Source organism: Otolemur garnettii, unplaced genomic scaffold (genome assembly GCF_000181295.1).
Source record: "Otolemur garnettii isolate 467f Iridium unplaced genomic scaffold, OtoGar3 scaffold00009, whole genome shotgun sequence".
Taxonomy (NCBI): Eukaryota; Metazoa; Chordata; class Mammalia; order Primates; family Galagidae; genus Otolemur; species Otolemur garnettii.
In genome coordinates, this window is record NW_003852404.1 from 26,350,392 (window position 1) to 26,367,586 (window position 17,195).

Genomic DNA, 17,195 nt, shown 5'->3' on the forward strand with positions numbered 1-17,195 from the left:
GATCTCAGGATGGTATAACAGTCTTTGCAGTAGGTTGGGGGGGGGACTATTAATTTTATGAATAAGATTAAATTTTTTCTATCGGACACCCAGAATGGATAGAGTGAGAAATTTATTTCCATTATAGAAAAATAAAGAAAACATTATTTCTTAACACCTGATTTTGTGGTCTGTGCTGCATTTCTGCAAAAAATGTTACAAGTTAATGTGAACCTTTTAGAGTTTAGTGCTTTTCTTCATCTACAATTCAACAATATTAACTGCTGAATGCAACTGCTGTAAAGATCTGACAAAATAAAACACTAATCACAAAGATCTAAAGACTTGCAAGAAAAGGATAAATAAGGGTGTATCATAAATACCTATTGTCATACTGTATTTCCCATAGAGTGACTGGTTATTAGTTTTATTTCATTTCTAGGTTCTAGAGAATAAGAAATTCATTTTAAATAGGCCTTTGTTATCAAATCAAATATTATAAATATATTTTGGCTTTCCTTTGTCAATATGCTAACATTTTGGCCTATGAAGAATGGTACTAGGAAAGAAAAGTGAAATCCCTAAGGTACAAAGTGTAAGGAGGTGCTTATTTTCAGGGCATGCAAATATTGACCTTGCATCTGTATGACCCTGAAAGTGAGAGCCTCCTTAATTTTGCCTCCTAGGCTTCTCATCTCTTCACCCTGTTCTCAGCCCTTTGACTTATATTTGAACTGTTGTTAGACTACCAGGTAACATAGAAGCAGATTTGCTTTTGAAATGAGGCTAATGCATCAATTAGAACACATTGCTCATATAAACAAATTACCGTGTCACTGTTCATTTTTTTGCTATTAGTATCTGTGTTTCTCATGAGTTGGTGTATTTGGATGCTGCATTACCTTAACTTATTATGTAACTAGTCCAGTGTAGATTTCTCAGAAAAATAAGTACTTCATGATCTGCTTTTCCTTTGATTTTTTTTTTAAACTAAGCACCACAAGAACATTTGATAATAATAGTATATTTTAAAAAGCAAGCTGAGAATTCACTTGCTTACTGTGTTGTGGTTTGTAAGTCACACAGCCTCCTCCAAAAGCTGAAACATCTCTGTGCTCATCATCACTGATTTTTGCCACTCCTACAGAAGAGTTCCCTAAGCAAACTTTTAGGATGCATGATGACTTAAAGAATTCTACCTTGAAACAACAAAGTAGGGTATGAAGGCCCCATTATTCTGGGTTGATGAGTTATTAAAAATAAATTCTAAGGCTAAAAGGCGGGGACTCTGGCAAAGGTCGACAAAAGGAAATTGGTCTGAGGGCTGAGTTTTAGCAAAATGAGTGAAATCCTACCATCTCCCAACTTCTAAAGGCTGAGTTGTGCACTAGGCACGAGCATTGCTAAGTGCCAACAAGAAATATTTTATTTTAAAGTCAGAAGACAAAAATGAATATGATCCACTTGCATATCTGTATAATAACACAATTATAAAATATAATTACTAACATTATTTTAATAAAAGAATATCACAAAAGCAAAAGTTCCTAAGGCAAATGAAAGTCATATGGGGCAGTGTTCATTGTCCCTGGAAAAGATTCATATTCATGTTAAGATGGATTGATAACCTAGTTTATGCCACATGGCTATCTGCTTGGCTAAGTGCTGCTGGAGTTTGAATTGAGTCATAATTTAAGATATGAGGTGGGCTGAGAATTGCACGTCATGCCTATAATCCTAGCACTTTGAGAGGTCAAGTTGGTAGAATTGTTTGAAGCCAGGAGTTCAAAATTACCCTGAACAATATAATAAGATCTCCTCTGTCTCTACAAAAAATAGAAAAATTAGTTCAACATAGTTGCCTATTCCTGTAGTCCCAGCTACTCAGGTGGCTGAGACAGGAGGATCATTTGAGCCCAGGAGTTTGAAGCTATAGTGAACTATGACAACCGCACTGTGTTCTAGCCTGGGGGACAGAATAAGACTCTGTTTTAAAGGAAAAAAAAAAGGGAAGGAAGGAAGGGGGGGGAGGGAAGGAAGGAAGGGGGGGAGGGAAGGAAGGAAGGGAAAGAAAGAAAGAAGGAAGGAAAGGAGGGAGAGAGGGAAGGAAGGAAGGGTAAGAAAGAAAGGAGAAAGAAAGAAAAAGAAAGAAAGAAAGAAAGAAAGGAGAAAGAAAGGAAAAGAAAGAAAAAGAAAGAAAGAAAGAAAGAAAGAAAGAAAGAAAGAAGAAAGAAAAAAGAAAGAAAGAAAGAATTCAAATGGCATTATAAATCCTGATAACAAGTCTACGTTTACATCAAAGTTTAAGGAATCATTGAATGGACACTGCCAATTTTTCTCAATATCAGGCTCAGTGGTGCTAATAGGATGTATTTGGATGTATTTGCTTCAGCTAGATTGTGTAAAATACTGACAAGTCAGCTTTCCATCTTCAGATTTGTCCTTCCATATTTGATGTCAGGTGGTGCAGGGTCTGGTGAATACAGTGAATTATGGAGAGTTTCCAAATTCAGCTTCTGTAGGTTGAGCAGCATTGTTTGTGTCACATGTGGTCAAGTGTCATCTTATAAGAGGATTGACCTGTCTCTATTGACCAATCTTGGATACTCAATTTCAAGTATCCTCATCATTTCTTCCAATTGGTTGCAGTAGCCGTGTCCTCGTTTCATGAAGCTGTTACTAATGATATCAGCCCTGAACCACAAACAGACATTAGCTTTTTTTGATGATATTCAATTTTGGACTGTGTTTTGGCACTTTATCTTTACCCAACCACTGTGCTGAATGCTTGTGATTGTCAAAAAGAGTACATTTTTATCACATGTAACAATATGGTATAGAAATGGTTCACTTCTATGCTGTGACAGCAAAGACAGGCAAGCTTCAATTTCTCTTTTGATGTTTGTTTAATTCATGAGAAACCCATCTTTACCTTGTTGATTTGTTTCAAATGGTCCAATATTATTGGAATAGTAGCATCAAATTTGGTGCTAATTCATGTGTAGGTTGAGAAGGATTAGCTGCCACGACAGCTTTCATCATTGTCCTCCTTGGTCTCAAGTTGCCCATATGGCTCATTTTTAAGATTAAAATCAGGAGAATAGAATGTCTCAAATAATTGACGTACAGCTCACACCTTGGCCACACTTCACTGATACTTTGAGCTGTCTGAGGGGCATAAGTGTCATGACAGAACTCATTTTTGAAAATAACAGCTGGGCGTGGTGGTTCACACCTGTAATCTTAGCATTGTGGGAGGCCAAGGCGGGTGGATTGCCTGAGCTCAGGAGTTTGAGACCAGCCTGAGCAAGAGTGACGCTCCCATCTGTAAAAAAACTTGCCAGGTATTTTGGCAGGCACCTGTAGTCCCAGCTATTTGGGAGGCTGAGGCAAGAGGGACACTTGAGCCCAAGATTTGAGGTTGCTGTGAGCTATGATGCCACAGTACTCTACCAAGGGTGGTTCTTTATCTGAAACTCAGAAAAATATTAATCTGCATTTTCACTAGATGTTTAAAGCTTTGGTTTTGACATTTAAGTTGAAAATCTGTTTAAATTTGCTTGAGTGTAAGGTATTAGGAAGAGATCTATTTTCTGCAATTTTTTACATATAGATTATCATTTTAAGAAAAATCCATTAATTAAAATTTTTTAATTAGTCGATTTTCAAACGATCTTACATTCCACCCTTCCTGTGTATCGAGTTTCCTTATATGTGTGCATCTGTCCAAACACCTTTTTTTGTTGTTGTTTATTTGTTTTTGCAGTTTTTGGCCAGGGCTGGGTTTGTACCTGCCACTTCTGGCCTATGGGGCTGGCACCCTACTCCTTTGAGCCACAGGTGCCGCCCTATATTTTTTGTTGTAAAGCTCCAGTATGACACTACCCCTATCATATTTATTATAGCTTCATAATATGTCTTCATATCTGGTAGGGTAAGTCTCCAGTATTTATTCCTTTTATATAAAAATACCTTGACTTGTGTGGCCCTCTAACCTTTCATATAAAATTTAAAATCAGCCTGTCAAGTTTTATAAAAAACAAGGTTGTTATGGAATGACTTTACAAAAAGAAAATCTACTCATCCTGTGGGCTCACCAGAGTCACAGAAAAAGGAAGCTAAAATAGTACTCTGGCCTGTAAATTTATTCTGTTGGGATCACTTAATATTTACACATATTTAATTTAAAAGTAAATTAAACATTTTAAAATATTTACTTGGGGAATTAGAAACTTATGTTCGCTTAGAGCATTAAAGGAAAGGCTTGTAATTTAAGGTTTGTACTTTTTTTCCCTACCATCATGGTTTGTATATTGTGAAGATTTAGACTGATGTTACTTCAGCTTCATCTGTAGAGTTCTAATGCACTATTTTGTTGAGTATATATTCATGCTTTTATATTTTATAGGTATTCAAGTGGCAATGATTGCTTTTTGTTATAAGTTGGTTTATTTATATTAATTAAAAGTAAATGAGTCCTCTTCTGTGAATTTAAAAATGTTCTTACTGGGATAAATCCAAATCGATTTAATATTCCTCTGCTTACATAATAACAGAATGGTACCCATCATCTAACCTTCTATTTCTGTGAGAGAAATAGTTTCAAACATAATGTGTAACTTGGGCAAGTTCACATAACATGGCAGTCACAGTGTTCTCAGACCTCATGTATTCACTGGTTGTAAGTTAGGTAGTATATAAATCTGTAGTAGCAATTTACAGAATAGAAATCTAGTGATCAAAGGGGATTTGTGTAGTTTCTTGAAGTATGTTATTTATTTACGACACACGGCTCAGATAGTGATAGAAATTAGCATAATATGTTATATATGTCTGTTGCTTCACCTTGTGTTAATAGAGAGGGTTTTTCTGTCCCCTTCTCCACCAGTTCACATTTGCTCAAGGACATAGCATGTGAAGTCATTTAGTATTCAGGTACAGTGCACTCTGTTCTTTTAATTCTTTTTATGCCAAGAAGCTGGAATCTGAAAAGGCTGTAAAACAAGGAAACAAACTCTAATGGTTATTTCTTGTTTTAGTCTAAGCCCATTATAATACTGCACCAATAAACATGGTATCTAAGATAATAAGAGGGTGAACCACTCTGTTTGTGTCCGAAATTCACTAAGGTATCAATTCTAATTTACATTAAGTGAAAAGGTATTTACAAAACAAAAGGTAAAACAAAAAAAATTGTGCGACATCAGTTCCTCTGTGCTGACCACATTTTTTGCAGTGAGCTTTGCTTGGGTTTAAGCTGTTAGCTTGAACTGAAATTAGTTAGAAGAAATTGGATTCTAAGACTTGAGATTACCTCATTGAAAAATCAGTAAACTGGAGGGAGGGAGAAAGGCAAACTCCATGATTGAGAGGAATTAAAATCTTCCCTGTCAATGAGGTTATGTATAAGATCAGACCACAAGCAAACACACACAGAAATGGAAGTATAAGTCCACAGCACATAAGACATACTGCAGGACAAATTATGTCTCCAATATAGATGAAATCAATTTCATGCACAATTTATTAGTGCTGTCACGGATGGTCCGTCCTAACATAGAACCTAGGTGAATTGAGTTATTTACCTTCAGCAGTACCAAGTGGTCTTTTAGAGCAACATTTTCTAAACCTTCTTGCTCCCTAGGGTGCTTGTTAAAAAATACAGATTACTTTGCCCTATCTGAGATCTACTGATTCAGAATTCACTGTGCGGGAACGTGGAAATCTGTATTCATTATTAGTTAAATTTGAAAAACCTCACTTTAGGGGAATGTACTACATGATTCAGGAGAGCACTAGAGTGTGCGTGTGTGTGATGCCATTCTACAGAAAGTAACATTTTAAAAGTTTTATCTCAGGTGGCGCCTGTGGCTCAGTGAGTAGGGCGCCGGCCCCATATACCTAAGGGTGGCCCAGCCAAACTGCAATAGCCGGGTGTTGTGGTGGGCACCTGGGAGGCTGAGGCAAGAGAATTGCCTAAGCTCAAGAGCTGAAGGTTGCTTTGAGCTGTGATGCCACAGCATTCTACAGAGGGCAACAAAGTGAAACTCTTGTCTCTAAAAAAAAAAAAAGTTGTATCAAGTTGTATCTCCCTAAGAATGCACAATCTGGATAGAATGATCTAGTTAAAATTGAATTGATTTTCATTATTCTCCTAATAAATGTAATAATTCTGGCTTTTATTTTCTAGTCAGGAAAACATCCATGTTGGCATCAAACCAAGGCCTTCTCAGGAGCTAACAGAGTGTATTGGAACCTTTATAGGCTAAGTAAGCTCTAAATTTTATCTTTCCATGGTAAATCAAAAAGGATAATTTAAAATACACTTTTTCCTTTTCTCCATTAAACCAATATGAAGGGAATTGTAACTGATTTCTTTGTTGTTAGTAAGTATAACGGAGAATTGCTTAAAGCCAAAACACAAAACAACCCAAATTCCATTCACTAATTTCAGAATGTGTTCTTATAAACTTTATAAAGAGAATTTCAATTTAATTAGGTAGTTAGCAATTATACCAACACATCTTCCTTTGAAATTAGAGCGTTTTGCATAGTAGATTGTTAGTTTGGGGACTCGTGCTCTCTGGAAGGAGGTATATATTTTATAGCAAGACATCCATTTTTTCCAGTGGGAAGATCGGTTCAACGAGATTTAGCAACTTGCTTGGAGGCACACATCAGTCAGCGGAAAAGTCAGAAGTAAGTGAAAAATTCCTCACTGACCACCCAACCTCTTGTGGAAATGTGTTTGTTGCCACTGCTCTTTCCGAGACAATTTAGCCCTAAAGAAATCCACATTTCTTGCTTTCTTGTCCAGAATAGCTCTTTCTTTTCAACACTGCAAGTGTCAAAACTGCTTTCGAGGGTGATTAGTCAAAGTAACTGCCTTTTCCTGCGCATTTTAATCTTCGCGGAGCCTTTCCTCAGGAGTCGGAGAGGGGCAGATGCTGCAGCGCCAGCCGGGCGGCCGCCCCGCCCGTGACCGTGACCACCTGCTCCGCCTCGGCACTGAGATCCCCTCACAGCCCAGCTGCTGCTTCTGCTCCGGGCCGCGGCTCCCTCCGTCCTGGCACAAGTGCTGCGTGAGCAGTGACCCTGGTGGCTTTCCTGTCATTGTCCAGCTGCCTTCAGCCTGAGCACTGACTCTAACAGATTCCCCTCGCCTTTCCTCTGTCAGCCTGACGGGCTGGGCGGCTTCCCGGCCGCTCCCACCCGCCCCGCCTCCGTGAGGGGCTCTGGGCGGCCGCTGACCTGCCTGGTCCGCCCGCGGACGCCTCGTGGTTGAACTTGGCCTCTGCTCACTCCCATCTCTGAAGAGAAACATTGAATAACATTCTCCTCGGAGGAGGAGGAAATGGAGCCCGGTGGACTTCTCCCACATGCAGTTACGGTGCTGTTCAACTAAGCTTCAAATTAACTTCGATGTTGTGAAATAAGCATTAAAAATATGCTTGCATCATACTTAAGGCAGATGCAAAGGTCATCGCTCAGCGGGCTTAGAAGACAAGCGTTGTGAGAGCTAGGTAGCGTAACTGCAGTAGGAAAAACACTAAATAAAACCCAAAATATGGCGAGTACTCAATCTCTAATTTTGCTGTAACTTCACTAACATTTCTGGCCTCAGGAGGTCTCTTTGCTGATCTGGGTCTTCCGTGCCTTATTAAAAACTGTAAGCTGTAAAGTTTCATCTGCCTAAGGACTATGGCCTTGGCCAGGTAAAGAAAGTTTTAAATTAAATTCATGTCACCATAAAAGATAAAAATAGATTATTTAGCAAAATTTGACAGCATATAATTCTATTTAAAAGATCACATTTTATGTCTGGTAGTAATATGAGAATAATATTTTGAAAATATATTAAAATGTGAAGCAAGTATCTTTTAATAAGATTGGCATTTCTAAGTTTGTTTTTGTGGATCTACATAGACGCATTTCTTCTTTCTCTCACCCTCTCTCTCACATACACAAAATTGTGAACTTTTAATTTATCCGTATTTCTTTACTTAAATAATATGATAATTTATATGATTTAGATTAAATTTTGTCATAAGTTTAACTTGGTTTTATTTCAGTCTTTATCTTAGTTTTAAATGGTTTTATTATATTAACAATTCTCTTATTTATTAATTCTGGTTTTTGGTTTTCATAACTAAAATTACAGTCGTAGATATTATTTTTTATGTTTTAATTTTTTGGGTTTTTTTGAGACAGAGTCTTATTATGTTGCCCTTACTAGAGTGTTGTAGCATCACAGCTCACAGCAACCTCAAACTCCTGGGCTAAAGCCAGCAGTTCTCAATCTGTGGGTCACTACCCTTAGAACAACCCTTTCACAGGGGTGCCTAAATACATCCTGCATATCAGATATTTACATTACAATTCATAACAGTAGCAATAAAAATAATAAAGTAGCAATGAAAATAAATTTATGGTTGGGGGTCACCACAATATGAGGAACTGTATTAATGGGTCACAGCATTAGGAAGGTTGAGAATGACTGGCTAAGCAATTCTCTTGCCTCAGCCTCCCAAGTAGCTGGGACTATAGGCACCTGCCACAATGCCTGGCTTTATTTATTTATTTATTTATTTGTAGTTGTCATTATTGATTTTAGATGGCCCAGGCTGGGTTTGAACCTGCTAGCCTTGGTGTAGGTGGCTGGTGCCCTACCTACTGATGTACAGTCACTGCCGTTTTAAATATTCTCAAAATTATTTTCCATGTACCGATGTTCTTCAGCTTATGATAGGGATATGTCCTGATAAGCCCATTATAAAGTGAAAAACTCTTAAGTTGAATCATCATAAGATAGAGATTTGTGTATTATTTAACGAGCATATAACTTATTTATATCTTATTTCCAAAAGTCTCTAAATGAAATAGTTTTCAAACACATAAATTAACAACATAAAAATAGCAGCTGAGAAAATCAGTGTAATGGAAAAATAAGAAAATCAGATAATAAACTAAAGCAAGAGGTATGAAACGCATGCTTTAAAGTTTTATACATTCAAAAGAGAAGTATATTAAATTATATTATGGATTTTTAACTGCCAAATTGATAAAAAGGGTGTTCATTAGCATGGAAGTGTAATTATTTACTCAGTATTATAAAATCAAATCAAACGAATTTCCTGAAAATTCAGTTTTTCTTGGTATAGAAATCCCAGATGATGCAGGTATTTGGTCATATGCTTTGGTATAATGTTTGACCTTGTAGAACATTCCCTTATTTGTGACTCTTGATACATAATTACCAAATTTCTTTCCCAAGTCTGGCATTGGACATTGCACACGTAAATTTCTCAGTGCACTAGGTAGAAACAACTGCTCTTTTACTTATTTCTTTCATTAATTCTTATTTCTTTGATTGTAGTGAAATTAAATGGTTTTTTCATTGTATTTTCCTCTAATTGCATTTGCTAGTTTATGAACTATCCGATCTCTTCTGTCTATAAGAATTTTGTTTATGGAGCTTACATGAGGGAATTTTGTCTCATGGAGCTCTTGCAGAGGCTTTGTAGTAAGTGAACTAAATATTTCATAGTTTGTTAAGTATGTTAAGTAAGGTCTAGTTTACTACAATGGGTTTTCCACAGCTGAGATACTCATATCTAATTGCAATATTCTTGATCATGGCATGATCTAGCCCACCTTCATGTGTATATTTTTAAACAGAAATATCACTGTGAATTCCCTTGCTATTGATTTTAATATATTATTTAAAGTTGAAGAGACAGAGAGCAAATAACAGGGTGGCAGTGCATTTTGTCATTCTGTTGATATAGGCCAGGGAGGCCTGCTATTTGTTCAGAATCTGGAACTACTTTGCCCTTTACACTGGATTTAAAATTTATATTCATTATATTTTCAATTCAAGAGATATACATTTTCAGTCATCTTATGACAATCAATCTTTGCTGTAGCCTACTTGTGAAAAAGCTATTATCTATTTCTCTTGATATTTTTTCCTCTTGCCAAACCTTTCAGGAACATTATTAGATCTGTGATTTAAGAACTTATTATGTTAACACACTGGTCTTATCACCCGCTTTTCTATGTTGTGCTGATTCCAAGAGTTTAAGTTATCTGCAAAAAAGGTATTTTTTTTTTCAAATTTAAATTTTTATATTGGAATATTTATGCTAACATTTATTTTAAAAACAAAACAGCATGTTTTCTAGGACTAGTTTTAATCAGATAGCTCTCTTAGTGTGTGGCCTATCTAACCTTGAGAGCCTTCTCTTAGGATACATTTTTGAATATTTTAAGAAATGCTGGACACAGCTCTCTCAGAAAGGCAGCCTGTTCCTATTCCATCACATTGACTGTGTCTGCTTCAACCACATGCAGCCCATGTGTGAACTTGGGCTGCTGGAGTCAGGGGGAAATCACCCCTGTGACACTGTTTCAAACACATTTGTAAAAATTTTGCGAAACCCAAAAACAAGGGGTAGAGGAGTAGTATAGAAAAACAAGTACATGAATCTAAATCCAGTCTAGACCTTCAGAAGTACCTGATTTTTTGCTACAGAATTTGATGGATGTGAAGAATGTCGACAAGCCTGAGGGACAGAACAAAACAACAAAGAAAGAACTTGAATTCTTTAGTCTGAAGAGAAGGTTGGAAGGTTAAAGACTGTTTTATTAATGGAATTCAAGTTATATAGAAGCTTTGTAATTGAGTCAAAATGAATTAACCTTTTTCTAAGGCAATTTTGATTTCTGTTCCAATGTCTTTAAATAAGAATAAATGGATGAGGAGTGGTTGGGAAGGGATAATAGAATATCTGTGAGCGAGAACAACTTTCTCTGGGATTTCCATTATACAACTTCATGATGGTGCACTAAGGACTTCTCAGTCTCAGTTTAGTTCCCCTGTTTCCTTTCTATCTGTCCTTTCACCATCTCTTTTCAGAATGAAACATTGTCCTGACCCAACTGTGCAATATATTTTGCTGCAAAGAGATATTCAGAGATGGATACAACTGCCTGCTGATGTTAGAATGAGGTGAAAATCAGCTTCTCAGAAGTTACCAAGCATAATTTTAATTTGGCATAAAGCATAAGTTTCTGATAGTGACAGTTGTTAAACATAAGAAAATTGTTGGAGAAAGGAACTATGTATTTCCCTTCCTGAGTCACAGTAGCTAGCTTTACTGCTTTAACAGCATCGTAGCAACGTCTTCAAAAGAAAGAAATGCCCTAAATGTCTTGCCAACATTTTCACTCCAGTTTATAATACCAGGCTAAGTATCCATTATCTGAGATGCTTGGCGCCAGAGTGTTTTAGATTTTAGGTATTGCTTTATTTTTTCTTAATTTTGGAATATTTGTATGTATATAACAAGTTATCTTGGGGATGGGATGCAATTCTAAACATGAAATATTTGTTTCATATACACCTTTGCATATTGCCTGAAGGCAATTTCATGTATTTAAATGTATTCTGTACAAGAATAAACTGTGTGTTGTACTCTCGAGGTTTTATTCAACTGATCACATGATGTCAGGTGTGAAATTTTCCATTTGTGGCATCATGCTGGTGCTTAAAAAGTTTGGAATTTTGGAACATTTTGCTCATTCTATATTTATGTAATATAAGTATGTCTCTGAATTCTAGACTGTTGGTAGTACTCTGTTCAAAAAAATATTATGCTATATGATTTTCAACAAGATTTGTTTTTAGTTTGAAATCTAATCTGAGATTCATTACTGTTATCAATTAAGATTATTTTCTGGACTTTATGAAGCATTCAAACATATGAGTTATAGGTGTCCCAGAAGGGGAAGAAGAATGACCCAGATGAATGGAAGCCATACTAGAGAAAATTATAAATGAAAATTTCCCAAGTATCAACAAAGATCCTGATCCACTCCTCTCAGAGGGATATCAGATCCCAGGTTGCCTCAACTCAAATAGAGCTTCTCTAAGACACATTGTCACGAACCAGTCCAAAATCAAGACAAAAAAAAGATTTTGCAAGCTGCCAGGAGTAAGTGCCAATTGACCTACAGGGGCAAATTCATCAAGGTGTCTTTAGACTTCTCTAATAAAACTTTTTAAGCCAGAAGACAATGGTCATCTACACTTAATCAATTTAAACAAAACAATTTCCAGCTCAGAATTCTATATCCTGCTAAACTAAGCTTTAAAATTGGTGGCGAAATCAAATATTTTGCTGATATGAAAACATTGAGGAAATTTGCCACAACAAAACCAGCTCTATAGGAAATACTTCAAACTGTTCTATACACTGACCATCACAATGGACCACCAGCAAAGGAAGCATAAATTAAAGGGAAGAACAGAAATAAAAGGATAGAACCTAGCTTCCATAATGATGCAATAGATAAAATTAAGCAATGGACTTTCACAAACCAAGATGAATAGAATGCTACCACACTTATCAATTATCTCAATAAATGTTAATGGGTTTAATTCCCTACTGAAAAGTCATAGACTGGGTGATTGGATTAAAAAACACAAGCCATCCATTTGCTGTCTGCAGGAAACACACCTAGCCTCAAAAGACAAATTAAAACTCAGAGTAAGGATTGGAAGACAATTTTTCAGGCAAATGGAATTCAGAAGAAAAGAGGGGTTGCAATCTTATTTTCAGATACAAGTGGATTTAAAATGACTAAAATAAAAAAGATTATTTTCAGAATGATCAAAATATGCTTAAAAGTAATAAGAGTTCTGTTTGATTTCAGAAAACAAATGTATAGCTACTCTTTTTAATTTTTGTAGTTGCTGAATTAGATAAAAATTACCTTCACCTTGAAAGTTTTTATTGGTAGCCAGTACTTGGTGATTATGAAATAATACAGATTTAAATCAAGAAAATTTATGAATTTATGTTGATACATACAGTATTTTATGATTTTGATGTTTTTGATGTCAAATCATAAAACTATACAATGAGTGCCCCCCCCAAGGCAATAATGATGGTGAATTTTGTCAACTTGAGTGGTCCCTGGGATGCCCAGATTATCTGGTTAAATTTATTTCTGGTTTGTTTCTGTGAAGGTATCTTCAGAAAAGGTTAGCATTTGAATTGTTGGACTGGAAAAGTGGTTTGGTAATTGGGATTGCAGATCCTCTCTAATGTGGTGGTGGTGGGGCAACCACCTAATAAGGGCCCATATAGAACAAAAAGATTGATTTCCTCTCTCTGCATTATTACTTTAGCTGAGGCATTGGCCTTCTATCCTTGGACTGGGATTTACACTGTCGGTACTCCTGGTTTTCAGATCTTGAAATTTGTACTGGCATTTACACCATCATCTTTCTGAGTCTACAGGTTATAGATAAAAGATCGTGTGACTTCACAGTCTTCATAATTGTGTGGCCAATTCTCTACAGTAGATCTCTCTCACTCTGTCTCCTCCTGTCTCCGTTTTAGGAGAACCTTACCTGACACAATCATCATAAAAAATCTGTTGACAATTGCAAAGCTTAGCGACTCTGTGGCAATGAGAACAGCTCTTGGTAGAGTCATAACACAGCAAGAAATAAGGGGAAGATAATAACAGAGTTTGGAAGCTTGGGGTGAGTGATTTTAAGGCATGCCTTGCAAGGTTGAAAACTTGTAGGGATTTGTCAAAGTTTAGGACATGACAACTTTGAATTTGTGGATATAGCAAGGTGAGGATCGTCAAGAAAATCTGGAAGGACAAGCTGTTAATCTAGATAAGTAAATTCTTTAGTTGATATAGCCTTACCTTATAGAAACAGATATTTTATGGAGTAGTAACTTATTCTGCTTGGCCTCAGCATTATTTAACAGAGGGACAGGAAAGTAGACCTGGCTCAAGCACTAGTATAGTGCAGGGAATTATGTCAGTTTTAATTTTTTGATTTTATACTTAATCTCTCAAATCAGTAGTTATAAAATAGAGGACTAAAATTCTTAATTATCATTTTAAAAAAGAATTGGAAGCTCAATTTTAAGATCTCTCATTTTTCCCTCATAATGAAAGATTAGCTCTTATTTTCATATATCCTTTATCTAATACTAGTGATTCTACTGAGGTTTCTAGCTAGTACAAGGTTTTAAATCATAGTATAAATTTTTAATGTGTGAATTCTACATTTAATTGTGCTTAAACTAAACGCCAAACCATTTTGAAGTCTGCACATCCCAAGTTGATTTTGAAGAGTATTCATTTAAACTATGATTGAAAATGCAATAGTGTAAGTGCTAAGCATAAAACTAAGCAAGGATATGTGCTTGCAGAAACTTTACTGAAAAATTGTTTCTTATTAAAATAATGTATTTTTCATATGTTACTAAGAAGAGGTACAAATATAAAATAAAACCTATAAAGTATTAACCTATTAATGGAAATAATACTGTTTATAAAAATCACTAACCACAAATATGCATAATTAAGGTTAAAATATTTTAATGTTAATAGAAAAAAAATTAAATTTCAGCTCATCAATGGAATAAGTAAATGAATGATTAGACATGTAATCTATATGATTATGTTTATGGAAACTTTTCAAGGTATTGAATATTGCCCATGGGATAATTCAAGTGTAATAAAATGAATAAACCACATCTGCAGTGTGCGTAATCTTAGGGCAGACATTTTCAGCTGCCTGCCAAACATCTGGTTTATTCAGTTTTATTTATATTGTTGGAGGGCTGTAGATGTCCAGTTGATCTCTATCCTCTTCCAAATTTCTTTATCTGACCAGGTGATATTCTGCTATAGATTTCAGGGAAATTTCTGTTTTATTGACATAAGCACTGTCCCTTCTTTTTTGATGCTTCTTTCTTCTTTCCATGTGGAATGCAGGAAACAGTTATCTTGCTATCATAAGGATGCCATGTGGATAAAACTGTCATACAAGGATAGAGGAGTAAAAAGAGGAATGGGACCTGATCCTGATAGGCCTTATAGCAGTCATGGACTTCTCTGTCTACTACACTTTACGCCAAATAAAACAGCAGTAACAAAAAAAAAATTAGAAAAAGTAGGTAGAACACTTTCCCTTTCGCTAAGCCACTAAAATTGATTTTTACTGCATGCTGTTGAGAATAATCCTCAGATGACACCCATCTCAATCCTACTAAAGACTAAATAAATAAAAAATAAATACATGGAAGAAAACATTAATTATTTTATGCATGTCATCATTTTTGATAATTGTAAAAATGTTTTGATAATTGTAAAAATTCTCTCTGTGCTACGTTTTTAAAGTACATGAAATAAAGGTGTACTTATTTTATTATCAGAAAGAAGAAATTATATTTATGTAAGTTAGAAGTGACTATTCTTTTATGTAAAGAATCATTTTATGATGAGTGATAAGGTTAATAAGTCTTCATGATACGTGGAGCTGGCATGCACATAAGAAAGAACTAAAGCATTATGATATTTTATATGCAGAAGTAAAGTCTATGAGGAAACTAATATGCCTTTGGGACATGCTGGGACTCTTCCCAAACAAGTCTAACAAGCGTATGGATAAAGTACATTCAGTTAATTTAAGCAGAGACGTTATGATGTTTCTGTTTCTTTCATAGGGTGTTTACATACTTTAATTCAATAGAGGTGCTTATAGCACATTGCGTTTCGTGACACTCACATGGAAAGTTAATAAATACTCCTAAGTGTATGTGAGTGTGTTGGCAAGTTGAACAGAAAGGAAAGTTGTTATGTTGATCAGCCCTGTGCGATCAGAAATGATTCACAGAATAGTGCAGAGCACCACAGGTGGTTCTTTTAAAAGTATTCTTTATTCAGTTCCAGAGTCAACTTCTTGTAGTGTTAATATTTATGAAATGAAACCTGCCTTGGTTTCTGTTATGAAGTTTCAATTTAAATGAGAAGCTCTGCCAGTATTCCAACCATTCTGGTGAAAATTTCCTTGTTTTTATTCCTTTCTCCCTACCCCTCATCTTTTGATAATGTGGTAATAAGGCATGCAAGTGGAGTTTATTGATTTAATGAAGTGATTTTTAATGACATATTGTTTGAGGAACCTAAGTCATTCTAAAGTGTAAGATATTTAAAATTAAGGTACGTGCAAGTCACATAATAAACTTTGCAGAGATGTGTTTTCCTTTGTTCCATAAACCATTCAACAACACTGGTTGGATTTCTGTTGATATCAAATCATTTCATTAGCATTGTAGGAGATGAAAATAATTAAATACAAGGTTTCTCTCTGTAAATATTCTTTGTGATTCTAGAGGCCAGACCAGTACATGCCAATATTTATTTGAATGTCAGAGCCGGAAGAGGGCTCACTGCTCACAGGTTCTACCCCCTTTATTTTACGGTTGAGGAAACTAAATGACTCTGAGCCCCAAAGTGATGTGCTCTCATTTCCCCAACATTTTAATCTCTTTCTCAGCTCAGAAAAAGTTTGAAAAAAGTTTGAAAAAGTTTTGTTTCCTTTTCTGGGACACATCCCAACTTGCATGAATAATCTTAAATTTATTGCTACCAAGAAGCTTTCCACGAATCTTCCAAATCTGGATTAGGCCTTTTTCTTTGTTCTCTCAAAGAAACTGTCTTGTTATTTCTTTCGTCAATTACCATTTTGAGTCATAATTGTTATTTTACATTTCTTTGTGCTCTCCAATTGTAAATCAGTTGAGAATGGGGAAAGACTAGGTTCTCTTGTTCACTATGGCTCTGAAATATAGCTAAATAGCTTATAAACCATAGGTGATCCAATATTCATTTATTGAATGACTCGCTGAAAATTAATCAAATGTATAATTTCATGAACTATGGTTATAAAACATACAAATACCTACATATAAAAGTGAAACATGTATTTCTGTTTGAAGATTATTAAACAGAATTAAAAAACAGAAACAGAAGTTTAACAAAAGTTGTGGTTCCTTTTTTGTTTGCAAGGAGACAGAAAAACTGAAATATACTAACTTTGTTCTAATGTTTAAAATTCAAATTTTCCAGGAAACATTGCAATTCTATGGGATAATAATTCTTTGCTCAGAAATGATGATTAATCAATTATTAAATGTAATTCTGAGTTGCAATGGAGATAAATGACCTCTATGTGAAACAGTATGGATAAATCTCATAAAAATGCAGTTGACTAAAAGAAACAAGAAAAGAAAGGTATGATTCCATTTATATACTGTTTAAAAATAGGCATAAGTGGCTTGGTGCCTGTGGCTCAGGCAGCTAAGGCACCAGCCACATACACCTAAGGTGGCGGGTTC